Raw genomic sequence first — 15,420 nt, 5'->3', positions numbered from 1 at the left:
GCGGGCGGGCGCCCCGAGCTCCCCTGGGCCGGCCGCGGTCGAAGCGGCCGTTCCCGTCCTCCTAGCGGGGCCTGGCGGGCGGGACGGGGCCAGGAGCCGGTGGCTGGCGGGCGGCTAGCTCGCAGCGGGCTGCTGGCGGGGCCCCGGCGTCAGGAAGGGCCGGCGGCCTCCGCTGGCCGAAACCCCGATGGGAGGCCTTCGCGGGCACGGCTCTGCCGGAGCCCGTGCAACGCCGCTACTCTGGACATAGCCTCTCACTTTTGCAATAATTTAATCTCTATTATGCATATTTGCATTTAAAAAAACCCAACACGTTGATATGTATTTGTGGTCTGATGCTCTGGTTTGCTGTCCTGGCAGCCACTGCCTGCCTCGCGGGGGGGCCACTTCAGCCTGATCTATGTGGCCGTGACAGGGTGGGCTGTTCAGGGATGAAAGGTATGCATTGCGTCCCTTCAGCGAAGCAGTGGCCCACTGTATGCTTGAGGTCTTGGAATTTTTCTGGATAAGGCCCTTCTGGTTTTGGTGTTCAGTTGTGGGTCATCTCCTACGACTGAGAAAGATTAGTCAAAATTGTCAAATGGACTGAGTGATCCAGGCTTTCTGGGTGGAGTGGGGGTGAAGCAGGGTGGCTTGTTGGTTTTTTTCCAATATATGCTATTTCTACAGAGAGCTGGGTAAAGATATGATCTGGTGAGACATTGACAGTTGTTGTCAAATTCCCAGTGGCAGTCATAGATTTCTGCTTCTTTGACTTCAGTGTCGCTGGTCATCGTAACTCACATCTTACCTTTGGGAGTGGAAGAAGGAGAAAGACAGCAACAGCACTGGTAGTAAAATTCTGTTTTGAAAGCAAGGCTAAGTTTTTAGATTAAGATAGTGTTTAGAGAGAGAAAATTCTTTTCTTTAATCATAGTGTTTAAGCAAGTGTTTGCGTTTTTTATCTGAATTGTTTTCATCAGTTAATTGAATATTTATTTATTATTTTTAAAATTTAACAGATTTAGTCAAAAATGTTTTGGTGGATATATGGCAGTATATGAAGAAGTCAGTTGATCACTTTTTGGTTTGAAATAGTGGAGCTCTTGAACATTCTTCTGGAGTATTTGTATGTCTGTACTGTGTTTGGTCTGCCAAATGGATGGTGCCAGTCAACAAAGTAAATAATCTGTTATGCTTAATGTTTCCTTTGGAAATCTCATGTCAAGTTTTATTGGGCTTGGTTTTGTTTTTGTTGTGCTTGGTTTTGTTTTTTTGGGTTTTTTTGCATTCATATGCCCTCAAAATCACAACAAAATAGCTATTGCACTGTGTGCTGGAAGTCCTTCTTAGTTCCATATTATAACTTTGTAACTTACGCTGTCTTTTTACTAATACAGTTGAACTGCTACTGTAGACAATTGATGCCAAGTAAGTGAGGCCAGAGTTATTTGAGGTGAAGTTACTTGGACTTGCCTAATTTCCACTGTTTAAAAAAGTGCATTTATATGAATACAACTAATTAAAAATTAAGTTTGGTCTTGGCCAGATCTGCCAGCTAGACTTAGTAATAGAGGTATGAGAGCTTAGCTGAGAAGCCTCTATCACCAGTCTGACAGGTAATGATGGTGGTTATTTAACATGTGATAACAATAATGATAAATAGAAATGCATCCTCTCATAAATCATCTCTTAGAGAACTATAAAATTGTAACAGGTGTGTTAAATTTTACTTGGAATTGCATAGTTACACTTACCACACTACAGAAAGCATTAGAATATTGGGCTCCATTAACTACTTTTTTTTTTTTCTTGGAAACAGCTATGATTTTGAATATTTTCCCAATGTATAGCCCAAAATTGTACAGCAAATTAAAAAAGACCGAAAATTCACTTTGTGCTTTCCCACTGCATGTTGCTTTTCCATATGCATCTCTCTGTACCTCTTCATTTTTTCATACATCCTGTTCTGAAAAATTTCCTTAAGGGTTGAGATTGATGAAAGGTGGTTATTTCTTTAAATTATCTTTTGAGTAGCTTGAGTATATAATTTATAGGTGTATATCACAGATTGAGTGAAGTAGCTGAAACTTCTTTCTGTTATACAAACATACACTGGAAACTTGAGAAAGTAGGTTTTAAAAATCTAAGAAAAGCTGGAGCCAGAAAGTCTCTTCACAACCAACCAAGCAATATGAAGAATAAAACAACAAGATGATGGTGATCTGGTAACATGACTGCAAAGGAAAGAAAAAGTAACTGCGATTCCAAGAGAAGGCTCCAGACTGCCAGCTTGTGGTAAACGCTGCAGCATTTGTGTAGTGATACTTTACAGATAGAGATTCTCCATAAAGCATGCAGTCTGAGATGTAAGTATGTGAAAGAACATAGTCGTTGGCAAGATTAGGAAAGTCTGTGCAAGGCATCTGGACAGGAAGAAACCAAAACTTCTTATTTAACTTCAGAAGAGTACTTTATTTATTTATTTTTATTTTCCCCCCGTTTATGCCTTTATAAACTTGTTATCTGTTTCAGATATTGTGAATAAACATCTTTATTTGCACTTTTAACTGAACCTCACATGAATTAAAAGTGATCTGATATTAAATGAATATTAAAAAAGTAATTTCTCACTCCAGTCCCTGTAGCAAACTGCAAGTGCCTGCTTCACCATTATGTTTTGTAGAATATCAGAAAGCTAAAAGAGCATGCTCCCAAAGAAAGTATCTGGGTTGTCTGGAGAATAGGCGTTACAGGTTCAGAGAAGAAGGAAGCGTCACTGCAGTAACTGTAAGTAACCAGCTCTCTGTCCTTCACAATACTGGGGTGCACACAGAACTCAGAAGGCTGCCAGGGAGGCTGTAATGGGAGTCTGAAAACAGCTGGAAACTAGATTAAATTCCTGTATCCCTTCCTACTGTGACAGAACTTTAAATATGCCTTAAATGTACCTATTTCTCTGTCAGTATTGTGTTATTAGATGATTGTAGTTGTTTAGTTCCTGTGGACAGAGGTTTGTGTTCTGTGGTCCCAGAGCCTCTCCAGTCACTTAACTCCATGTTAATATGATTTTTTCCTTTCTTCCATCCATTTATTTCGTGGTAGTAAAGATAATATTGATACTGCAGTAATAAACTGATGTCTTTCTGAATTTGTATACCTTTGGAAACATTAACTATTATAATGACATATTGATAATACCAGCGTCACAAGTCTTAAACATTTTGCTGCTGTTACCTTGTTTTAGCAGAATTGAAAAGTTACTGTATGTATCTCCAAACCTGCTCTGATAAAATTATTTTCTTACCTGAATCACTCAAACCTTTAGCTTCATCTCTAGCAACTTCTGCATCAGTGATGCATTTTCCATATGAAATCATAAAGACTATATCAAGGAATAATAGTTCTTAAGCACAAAGAGTTGATGCCCTTTGTATGCATTGAGGTAATATATTTAATGAAATGATCTTTTTTCCTTCTTGTATAGACTCCAGCCTCTTCCAGGACCCTATCTAGACAGTGCCAACTTAATGATCAAAGCCTTAAAATAGAGGTCAGAAGTACTAAATTTGGATGCCCAATGTACCATCACAAGCGTACAATTTCTAAGAACACTTAATGTAGGAGAGTACTTATATATTTAGCCTACATACCCCATTAACTTCAGCGGCACTTGGCTCTGCTCATCAGATCCAAGGTGTCAAGTTGGGTGCTCAGGAAATAAAGAATTAGCATTTACACAGTAGTTGTGAGCAACTTGAAGCAGCAGTCACTGCCAAAACGATGATGCCTTTGTGCTTTTATATTAATTACTTAATTTGTTACAAACACACCTGTCTAATCTCTTTATCATCCTGGATTTATACCACATCAAGGTGTACGTCAGTGATTTTTTTTCACTTGGAGTTGAGCATATGATAGGATGTTCACAGGATTTATTCATGCTTAGCCTTTATGTGGAGTGAGGATGGTGCTGGAATATGCCTTTCAGGAATGTTCAATTTGAAGTTCCTATTCTAGCATATTTTTTTTTGAGCCTATTGAGATTCTGTCTGCATTATGAAGCCATATTATATATCAGAACTGATTTATATATGCATGAGTTTGGAGAATCTCTTTATTAGCCTGCATCAGGCACTGGCCGAGGTGGTAGATATGTCTGAGACAAAGCAACGAAAACCTCCTTAGGGCTCATTACTATTTGTTAAATGATAGATATGAGTTGGGTTTCTCTGAACAGGGGAAGCTATGAGCCGTGTCTAATTATCTTATTTGTTTGGGGTTTTTTATGGATGTTATGCATTGAGTCTTGCTCCTGACTTATTTTTTCACTTTATTTTTCCTCCCCAGATTTTGACGTCACCTTGCTTTGTAGTCCTTCTCCATGTAAATGAGGAGACAAGGTTTTAATTCTGAATGAGCCCATCTATTTTAGGATTTATGCTTCAGTAATTGGCTAGGGATTCTAACAGCAAAGCTTCCTCCATTGCATATCATCTTAATCATCTGCAGACCAGGTTTGTCCTCTAGAATGAATGAGGAAGAGGTAGTAAAGTAATTAAGACTGGATTTGTATCTCACTGCTGATTGAATTTTAACTTAATTATACTAAGGCTGAAGTATTAACTCATTGTAAACATTGGAGACAGTTTCTTGGAGACACACATTTGTGAGTGACCTAACTAGGAAAACAACTTCACTCAGAGTTTATAATTCATCACATATTACGCTTACAAGTTTCGATACTGACAGCAAGGAATTGAGAATAGAGAAGTCACTTTAAGGGATTTAATAAATCAAATAAGCCTTTTATATTACTAAACTTTATGAAGGCAGGGAGTAACTTCTCTTTGCTTGGATGAAGGCTGTTTCCAGTGCAGAGGAAGGGATCAGGGAGTTGAAAACAGTTATGAGAGAAAGTAATAATGTATTTGCAGTAATACAGTTTACAGGGTTATGCTGGTTTAAGCCGTTACTTTGTTTAGCATGAACTAGGGTATCTTCGGAAATACAAACCTAATGAGGACAACAAGCATCAGGGGGAAATTAGAAATAAAAGTACTGAAAATGATGTTTGATTTGAGAAATATATTGCGTATCGGATATTTGTATGAAGAGCACTTTGTTTTCGTGTCACTGTGGCTGTCTTTGACAAAAATCTTCAGTTCAAATAGATGCTTTTTTGTTGCATTAACTTTCTACAAATTCTGTCTTTTTCTGCTGCTGAGGTTTCCTCAGCATGTCTTGCAAAAAAAGAAGTCAAAATCCAACATAAATGGCTTAGCCACAGTGTTTTGCAATTCTTTGCTATGCGAGTATGGTATTTTTAGAACTTTTCACATAGCAATTACTGTTTTGCATTTTGATTCCTACCCATTACCACTGACATTGTGTCTTCGCCCATAACTTGGCTCAGTTAGTTATGCTATATGAATTGATAAACACTCCAATTCTAAACCTTCAGCTTCTTTTGATGGCTAATAACTAGGAATGCTGAAGGGGCACTCCCAAACCCTGGATTTACTTTCCTGCTGCCTCCCATGCAGTCATTTTCATCTGATCATGCAGGGAGGCAGCTCTGGGAGCTAAACAGAAAATTGGCAACTTGTTTATGAGGGTTATTCTGGTGGCAGTTACCATTTGGCCGGAATAGTTTCCCATAAAGACCTTTGCAGATGGAGTTACTATGCAGAACATAATAAAGGTGCCAAACTGTAAACACTCAGAATTGAATAATTAATGCCAAAGAGGCAATGACAGGAGAGAAGGGAAATACTATTCCCTTGTCTATGGCTCTGTCTGCTCTTTTGTAAACAACAATATAATTATACATAAGAGTGAAAATAAGTCTGCTCCAAAGATCTGTGCTCAATACAATAGTCTCCAGTAGGTATGCTATTTAGAAGACCTACAGCTGAGTAGATGGGCAAGCTTTGTGCTTTGGTGCAGCATTTTGTAACTTGGAATTTTCTTGTTGTTAAATTGTCATTTACATATGGTTTCATGTATATCCTAATACCAAAGTGGGTTTTTCCTTTCTTTGCAGTGTCCTTAGGGGTGAGCTCAAGCCCCAGCTACCATCACGCAACAGTTACGAGCATGTATGGTAGAGAGCATGTTAAAACTGATAACTGCTCAAAGGTACATGATGTTAAAGGATTCAAGCTAGATAGTGGAAGGGTAAGGCGGGAAGTAGGTTTCCCTGTCAATTGTGTATCTCAGCAAACTGCTTAACATAGCTTTCTATCTGCAAGTGACAGTCTACATACCTCGTCTTGCAGTAGATGACTCCAAGCAGTAGTTCCCACAAATGCGTAAATGGAAATGGGGTAAGGGCCTTTGGATAGCAGCTGTACAGCTTAAAGACCACTCTGTCAAATGGTCTTTAACTATTATCTATAGTTAACATTCCATAGGACTGCTTAGCAGATGCAACTCACAGGGGTGTTTTTTAGAAAGCACACTGTTGTAGCTTTAGTTCTGGTGGAGTTCTGAGGATGAAAGGGCTCTGTCTTTATCAGTACCATAAAAGGCATTGACACAGCCTCCAGTCTGTTTTAAAACCCATGTTTTGGTGAAGACCATTCGTTTGGATTGACATGAACTGTTCTGGAGATCTAAAGGGTCTTCTTACCACTTCTATAAATAGAGAACCGCTTTGATTCTGAGGATGAGAAAGATGGTAGTTGCAGGAAGTAACAGTTAAGAGGCCATGAAAAGCAAAAAACTTTGATTCCTTAGCAGTTGGTGAACATGAATTAACGCCAGTATTATTTCATCTTTACTCACCCTTTTGTCATAATATGGCTAAAACTTCAGGATCAGAGGAATGAAAAAGAAAATGCACACAATTCCTCCTAACCAGAGAACAGGATGATATTCAATAGATGTTTGGGGTAAAAAGGACCAACAGTTTTCTTCCATATTTGAAGCCAAAAGGTTGATCCCCGTTCTGGAATTGTCATATAGGACTTTGGACCATATATCCCACTCAGTCTAGTGTGAAAAAGAAGCCTTTCTGCCGAAGTATCAATGATAACTAGGAGATGGATCAGCAATATGTGGAATTGTCTTTAATTATAGTAGTTTGCAAAAATTGGCCAGAAGAGGTGGAAGGACCCTATACCACCTCACAGACTGAAAATAAACAGTTGTGGTTTTGCTTGTCAGTGCACTGCTGTAACATGTCTTTTAATAGGGTTGCAACATCTTTTCCACAGTGCGAGCTGTTCTGACTTCCATGAGGTTTGGGAATAACCGTTCTTTTGAGAACAACCAGCCTTGCACTGTCATGCCTGTGAGTACTTTGCCAGTGCCATGCGCCACGACTGATGAGGTAAGTGAGATGAAAAAGCATCCCCTTGCAGGACGCGAGGATCATAGTAATGTTGAATCTTATGAGACCATATTCTGGGGGAATATTAATCATGCATAGATGAGTCTGAAGGTGTAAACCATACAGTAGGCAGGCCAGACTTGAGAACTTCATAGGGATAGACAGATTGGCTTGAGGCATCACATAACTTAGCAAGGGTAGGCAGATTTGTCATTGGGATAGGAAGAAGATCCACACACGCGTGTTCTGGCAGTCCAAAACCTATCTTGAAATGGAAAGATTCTTGCAGGTTCTAAGGAACGTGTGGAGTGTGCTCTGCCTCTTTCCTGTCCCTTCACCAGCCAGCTGACTGGAGGAGGAGAGGGTCACAGAGATACAGAGTTCTACCCAGGGAAGATCAGTGCCACTGACAATATTTAAGTGCTGCAGCAAATCTGAGTTGATCTTGATTAGAAAACAGAGATGATAGTATGTAGGTCTTTGTTATGGTTTGAGAAAACCCATAACAATTTATTGTCATTTAGACAATTATTCTATCACCCAATGACACCTCCCCACCTGGGAAGGGGAATCAGGGAAAACAAGGAAACACGAGGGTTGAAATATAAATAGATTTAATGGGATAAAACTAAACAATAATACTAAAGAACCAGTATTTATCCCAATACTAATGTAAGATATACAAGAATTACACTTAGGCAATTCTATCAGCAGGAAGCTGCACACTCCCAGCAAGTGTTGGGACACTGCGAGCACTACAGCTTTGGGAGGAAGGGAAGGGCTCAGGGGTCCAGCACTGGGGCAAGGAGTTCTCTGGATCACCACCATGAAGTGAGAGAGAAACTACACAGCAAACTTCCTAATTTATATTGAATGCAACATTCATGGTATGAAATAATGCTGTTGGCCAGCCTGGGTCAAGTGCCCAGGCCTCGCTCCTCCTCATCCCTGCACCTGGCAAGGCTCAAAACCACTAAGACCTTGAACCCCACGTAGCCTAGCTGGCTATAAAGTAAATATTTTCATGAATTCAGACACCAGAGTCTTCTAAAAGTGCTGTTTTCCCCAGCATTAGAAGAGAAATTAGTCCTGTGTTTCTCAACCCGGGACAGTGATGCACTTTAGCAACATAGAAATGTGTCTAATTTTGATTCTGCAAGGAAGGAGGAGGATGCCAAAGCAGATAAATAGGATTTGTGTTTGTTTACATGACCCTTCCTTCTTGAAATGTTTCTTTGGGGAATTTGAGAAATAGTGCAGGTGAAAGCTGGTAGGCAGAAGATATTCCTTCTGTTGAAGTCTTCCATGCAGGGTGAGCCAGCAGTGGCAACTTGAATAAAAAATTTATGTTGACGAGTAGGGTGTGAAGATTCTGATGGACTGAGACTGAAGCCCCAAGCACATGTTAAGTTAGTGCCAAAAAAGGTGGTGAGGGTCCTGTTGCCATCAAACTATAGTTTGGAGAGACAGTTATTTTTTGCTTGAAATTGAAATCCCAGTAGAATTGTTTCCTCCTTGTCCAAAAATAGAAAGAATGCTATTTTGAGGCACCAAGTTGCACTGGTGAGATGGAAAAGGCAAAGGAAACAGATCTTTGAGATTATAGAAGGGTGTGCTGAGGACTGGTCAAATGCCCCGGACAATACTATATACTGTTAAATATTAATTGTCTGTTAGCCCATATGACATATGCATTAGTGGTATGGGCTAACATACTAATGTTTAACGCGGAGGGTCTGAGGATGCTGATCTGGCAGCTTGTCATAAGGCCAATGAGAGATGATTTGAAAGCATAAGGCTCCTAATACTGAACTGTGTGCTGAGCCTGCCCGGATCTTTCTGCCGTTGCTCTGAGGTACCGTATCAAGGCATGATGTGCATTCTGTGCCACGGCCTGGACAGTCCATAGTGAAAACTCCTCATACCTTCTTACTGAGAATAATTCAGAATCGAGAACACAGACGAACCCTGCCTGCGTGTTAGTAATTTGAGGTGGAGACACCATCTTCAGTATGGGCGCCAGGAAATGAAGCTCAGCAGTTCTTTCAAATTCTGTAAAGAATCCGAGGAGCAGGGAGGCCTTTTTGCATTAGGCTAAAGTGGATCAGAAGCTTTTAATTTCAAATCTGTTAGGAGATCAGGTGCTGGCATCATAGCACGCTGTCATAATTGATTCAGGCTGCGCTGAGTCCTTGGTCAATAGGTTGTGGGAATCAACAATGCTGCCACTGTCTTTTTAATAAAATAATTTTGGAACTGCCACTTCCTGTTTTGATCAGCGTGAAGTTTAAGACCTTACACCTTATGGATGGAACGTTTCTTGCCAAATGTGCCCTATGCACAGGGCAGGCAGAGCTGGAAGACAAATCTCAAGGAAAAAGTCACCTAAGTAGAGCTTACTGGGGAGAATAAAACTTCAGTTTAAACTACAAAAAGATGGTTAAATGATAACAAATACCAGTAAGGAATGCTGCATTATTGGAGGGATGTCCAGCTACGAAATTCTGTAGTCCACCTGGCAGAAAAAAATAAGCTGGAAAAATGCCAGACTGACTAGTGCATCAGAGACATGTGAGTGTATGGACACCATCAAGCTCTCTGTGGAAAACTTCTCTCCAGTTAGAAAGCATTTGTACAGCTGCAGGGCAGATACACATGTGGATTATCACTTAAAAGATAAAACAACATGTTTTCTATCATAAATGAGACTTTTTTATGCTTATTATTAGCTTCTTGACAATATTTATCACTTCTAGTCATTTTTATACTTTGCACACTAACGTATATGACTTAGTGTGCTGCCTCCTCTTTAATATCTATCACAAACTGAATTCTAGTGCAACATTAGCTTAAATCGGCATCTTGTAAGACTTCTGAGACTGACGGTAGGATCACTGAAGCGATACAACTGGAGAGAAATTCCTCATAGGCAAGTACACAAATGACCAGATGGCCTCTACAGTTCATACAATCTTTTTTTTTTTTTTCATATTGGAAATTGAAGTTACTGGGTCTGTCTGATCCTAAAGAACTATTTCTACACTGAGAGCACTGCAGAAGTGTTAGCTGTTTTAATAGCTTTTGTTAAGAGATCGGTGTGCTGGATGGTCCCTGATTGGGGGGGGGGGGGTAGTTGGAAAGTACTTTGCCTATTCTACGGGATTTCCTTAGTGAAGTTACTTAAGGTCTCTGGGCCTTAAATCACTTTCTATGAGTAAGCAGTGACAGGTGTATCTATTTCTGATTTCCCAGTCATAAATTTACTGTAAAGGTACCGTTAACTGCCGTTTGAGGCCAGCAAATACAGTAGCACTAGAGAAAACCGAAATGGATTGCTAAATTGCTTTGAAGCAAACTTTACTCAGCACATGGTTGTTGCAGATGGGCAAAGAGGCTTGTACTTGCTCCTGACTGCTTTTTATTATGCACAGGACTTGTCCTGTATGATTGGCAAAGACAAGCGTTTGTCTCGGGGCGGGAGAGCTAAAAGTTGTGGGTTTTTTTAAGCGTGTGGGTGCAGCTGCCTTGCAGAAACGTATTGCAGTAAAATCCTCCAGATCTCGAACATGGCTGTAATGGCTGTCTAAAAATAATACATAACAAAGGGTGCCCTTTGCAGGGAGAGACAGAAATAACTTGCTTTTTGTTCGTCCGAATGAAGGGCTCTTACCAGTTAACTCAAAGGCGGCAGCCTGTCCCGGGGACCACGCAAGAGCCAACTTTCAAGCAAATTCTCCCCGTGCGAATCTCGAGCTTGGACTTCCCCCTGAGAAATAATAAATAACCGCTCGCTGGCTGCTGGTTTCCAGCCTTGGTTTTGTAACGAGCCCGGGCCCCGCCCGCCCCCGTTCCCCCTTCGCCCCGCCATGGGGCCTTTAAACGTTCCGGCCGGGGGCGCCGCGGCCCGGCTGGCTGCCCGCTCGCCCTGCCTGCCGCCAGGCCGGCCTGGGTGGGAAGGCGCTGCCCTTGGACGACGCCGCCTTCCCGCCCTCTCCCCCGCGGGCCGCCCGCCGCAAGGCCCCGTGTCGGCTGGTGCCAGGCCGCCCGTCCCCGCGCCGCCCTCCGCCATCCGGGGGCCGGGGGGAGCGGCGGCGGCGCGCAGGCCCCGCCCGGCAGCGGCGGGGCTGGGCGGTGCCTGGCGCCCTCACGTCCCTTCCCTCCCTCCATCCTTCCCTCCCTCTCCGCCCCCCCGTCGGCGCAGCGCTGTGGTGAAGCCGCATTGTTTGTGCCGAGGGGGGAGGGGAGCTGCTCAGCCCCGGGAGCTGAGCGCCGAGCCCGCAGCCGGACGGCGACCTGCGCCGCCGCCTCACGAATGCGCCGCGCCCGGCTGCAGCAGCAGCAGCCCAGCACCCAGCGCCGGGTCGCCGCCGCCGCGGGCAGCGCGGCCCTCTCCGCGCCCGCTCGCCCGCCGGCGGCTGCCGGACGCGGGACCAGGCGGCAGCACCGGCGGGACCTCCGCCATTAAACCGGCCGCAGCGTCGGCCGCAGAGGCGGAGCGGGAGGTCTGTCAGCCGCGCTCCGGCGGCTCCCACAGCGTGAGTGAAGCCGGGGGGCGGCGGGAGGGGGCTGCGGGGCCGGGAGCCGGCGGGTCCCGCCGCGGCGAGACGGCGACCGGCGGCGGGGGGGGAAGGGCAGGGCGGGCTGGGCACGGCAGAGGCGGGGGGGGGGGAAGCGGCGGCCGGGGGCGAGGCGGGCGGGGAGGCTGGGCGGGGGAGAGGCGAGCGCGGCGGTCTGGGGGAGGGCGCCGCTCGAGCTGTTTTGTCAGCCGCCATATTTGTGGGCCGAGTATTTTCGCGGAGGGGAGGGAGGTGACTGTTGGGGAAGGGCTGGAGATGATGGGCCTTGGGCAGGAACCATCCTCGCGGGGGCCGGGAGGGGGGGTTGGGGGGGGGAATGCCGGGGCCGGGCAGGAACCATCGGCGCGGAGGGGTGTGTGCACGCTGGAGGCTCCCTGGGCGTGGGCAGGAAGTGTTCGCGCAGGACCGGCGAGGGCGGGCCCGTGGGCGTGGGCAGGCCGCGGCAGCCGCGGCGGGGGCCGGGATGACGGGGGGTGGCGGAGCGGAGCGGGGCCTGGCGGCCGGTGCTGGGGGAGAGCGGCCCCGGGGATCCCCGCGTCGCTGAGGCGTCCGCGGCCGGCCCGGCGGGCTGCGAGAGCCCCGAGTGCCTGGGTTCCCCTGAGGGGGCATCGCTCCTGCCCCACGGCCGGAGTTGTGGGTGGTGTCCGGCCCCGAATGCGCGTAAGCGCTGTTCGCTCACCCTCCCTCATTGTCTGGGACTAAAGAACATTCCTGTGTCTTTCTCTTCCTAATGGTCTGCATGAAAATGTCCATTGACACTGGAATTCCCTTCTCCCCTGAGCAGGGGATCCAGGGACTAAAGGCAGTTTATTTGAAGAGGAGGAAGGTAACTAGGGCAGAGATTGTAAAAGGAATTTGTAATCAAAAAGTACACGTTCTCATACTTTTCCTGTTGGTTTTAGTTATCCTACACCTCGATAAAAAGTATTATTCCCCCTCATACCACACATTCCACACAAACAGCTGTCTTCATGTACGCTTGTTGTGGTGAGGGAAAAAGTCTGCTGTGACTTTCTTCCCAAGCAGCTGATGTGATTCCAAGATAGGAAAACTGGAAGACTCTTGGTTTTTATCTCCTGCAGTCGTTGAGTTGTTGTAAGAGGCAGAAAAGTGCTAACCGAAGTACATTAAAGTAATTTCATTTTGCTGTTACTGTGGTATGTCTATTAATATTGAATGGAAACTGTCTTAGTTCACTGTTTTTCAAATTTAGCCCCGTGGTCTTCATTCCTGTGGATCTACAGGATACTACAGGAGGGGGGAGGGAAGAGAAATGTCTGATCATTAACTAGGAAAAGCAAACCAGTTTCCAGTCATGTATTTGCTATGCAGGAGTCTGGTCTTCCTCCGGAATACTTAAAGGGCATTTGCAAACAGAAGAATTTTGGAGAAACAAAACACTGCTTTGGCTTCCAGAGCATTTAAGTTAATTCATACTAAGTTTCTATGAAATTTGGCCAGAGTACTACCAGTTCGGTTCTGTGTTCATTGCATTGTATTTGTAGGGTGTCCATTCTGTGTTTAACTGTGACTGTAATTTGCTTCCTAATTTAGCTTTATTTACAGTTGAGTTTTATAGGGAGGATGCTTAGATGTTAGCTCAATCGTTTTTTTAATTATTCTGGTTCGTACGCATTATTTGACTTTTACCTTAGTAATGCTAAATCTTAAAGCACCCTTGTGCTTTTGAATATTTTCTTCCTGTTCTTATTGCCTGCTTGCAGCCATGCTTAAGAATCTTGGGAACAGAGAGGGATGGAGAGCTTGGAAACGTAGCATTAATGTGTTATTTTTTTCCTGTGGGTAATGGGTTAAGTTTGATAGTGAAATGTGAACAACCTGCATGTTGTTTTGATTTCTGAAGGCTAAGTCTCATCCCTTCACCAAAATTTTGTCCAAAACAGTCTCGCTATCATCGTGAACCAGTATGAACACAACCAGCTAAGATGTAGGAAGGGACATTTAAAAAAAAAAATGCAGATTTTTACATCTAGGCAGGCTTGAAGTGCAATTATACGAAGTAAACATAATGTAAATGGTGTATTTTTCTTGATAGGTGACTAAATTAAAGACAGATTAAAAAAATATACCATAAAATGAAACCTTTCTGATCTGTAGTAGGTTACTGTACGTTGATACATCATTGTGTTTTAGGTGAAGAATCCCTCATTACTTGTTCACAATAATAAACAGAAGTCAGGGACACTGTGTTATCTTTGGCCTCTGAATTATAAAGTCTATTGTGGAACTGGCAACTAACTTGTAATTTCAGTTAAATTATCAGTGTGCCTTTGTTTCTAGTTACTGGACCTTCTGTAGCAGTAGTGGTGGTTTAAACTTTTTCTGCAGTTAAGAAATCAGTGTGGTTTAATCCGATATTGTTTGCTAGAATTAAATCATAAATATTTCTTCCAAACTTGTTTGAAGAGGTGGAGCCTTTTTAATTCATCTGTTGTTTATATAGAGCAGATCAGAGGTCTGTCATGATTAAACACTGACTGTTGTCCGGTTTTGTGCTTGTGCTATAAAAACAAGTAATAAGACTTAAGGATTAGTTGTGTAAAAGTGAGCAAGACAATTCTCGCATGAATAATAAAACCAGCTTAGATTTGTCTTTTTAATTTCTCTGGGAAAATAAGATCAGTTTGTGAAAGCACGTAGATTAGACCCTCTGAAGAACTAGTTTTAATGCTAGCTGCTTAAATTATTTAGTCTTCTTGTAAAAGGAGTTCCTTCAGTGCTTTGAAGGTGTACCTTTAGAGATTGGCATCAGAGACTAAGCAGAAGGCAGGCGACAGGGAGTAGTTTATGTAATTGTTCCAGTCCTTGCTGTTTTCTTCATGAAATAGATACACTAGTCTTTCATGATAATTGTGTTTTGATCTCTGTATTTCTCTGCTATTTTGGCAATGCATGCTAACACTAGTTGCATTATTTTAACTAATACGCAACACTGACTTGAAGTGCAGAATATCTGATTGGTCAGAATTGAAACTGTGAGGCTCTAATAATACTTTAAGCCAGTGATTAAAGATCAAGAGCTTTCTCTGCAGCTGAGGTTGAATTTTGTTGTTTACTAATGGTTTATGAGGAAGGAGGGGGATAGAACTTTTAAACTTGATGTTATCGGTTGGGTTTATATTATTTTCAACCCTCATGGGAAGAAAACCCCCAATTTTAGAATGTCAAAAGGCGTAAGTATGGTAGCTTTTAATTAGAAATGTTGTGATCAAAATGCATGCTTGTCCTAGTCATGGTATTTCATGGTGGGATGGGAAAAAGCTATCTTTTTGTGTGGTATGTGGAACAATCTTTTTACAGTAAGTGATGAACTTGAAAATTATGTCAAAAGTAAAGGGCTGTCAGACTGCATGCTTGCCAAGTTTGGAAGTATGCCTATTTTTCTAGCTTTTAAGTATAGGTGTAGTAATTGAGTTGTTAACATGACTATTTCAAATTGCACTGGAAAAAATCATGGGTGAAGTTTTTTCACAGTTCTTTTGGGGGGAGAGCTGGAGAAAATAATCT

At 43.2% G+C, this 15,420-nt stretch overlaps 1 protein-coding gene across 11 annotated transcripts in view; it reads left to right on the top strand.

Moving 5' to 3' along the window:
• Positions 1-15,420, top strand: part of BRD1 (bromodomain containing 1) — a 75,761-nt gene that overhangs the window by 360 nt on the left and 59,981 nt on the right. For 2 of the 11 annotated variants that reach the window (XM_074588086.1, XM_074588180.1), the window contains exon 1: positions 66-7,315. The gene's annotated coding sequence lies outside the window, so the exon portion shown is untranslated. Of the gene's footprint in view, positions 1-65; positions 7,316-11,427; positions 11,851-15,420 lie in introns of those variants that run through there. The other 9 variants (XM_074587349.1, XM_074588279.1, XM_074587803.1 and 6 more) reach the window with 8 other exon arrangements.

The sequence above is a fragment of the Larus michahellis genome, chromosome 1 (genome assembly GCF_964199755.1).
Source record: "Larus michahellis chromosome 1, bLarMic1.1, whole genome shotgun sequence".
NCBI lineage: Eukaryota > Metazoa > Chordata > Aves > Charadriiformes > Laridae > Larus > Larus michahellis.
This window is presented reverse-complemented; position numbering and strand designations above follow the sequence as displayed.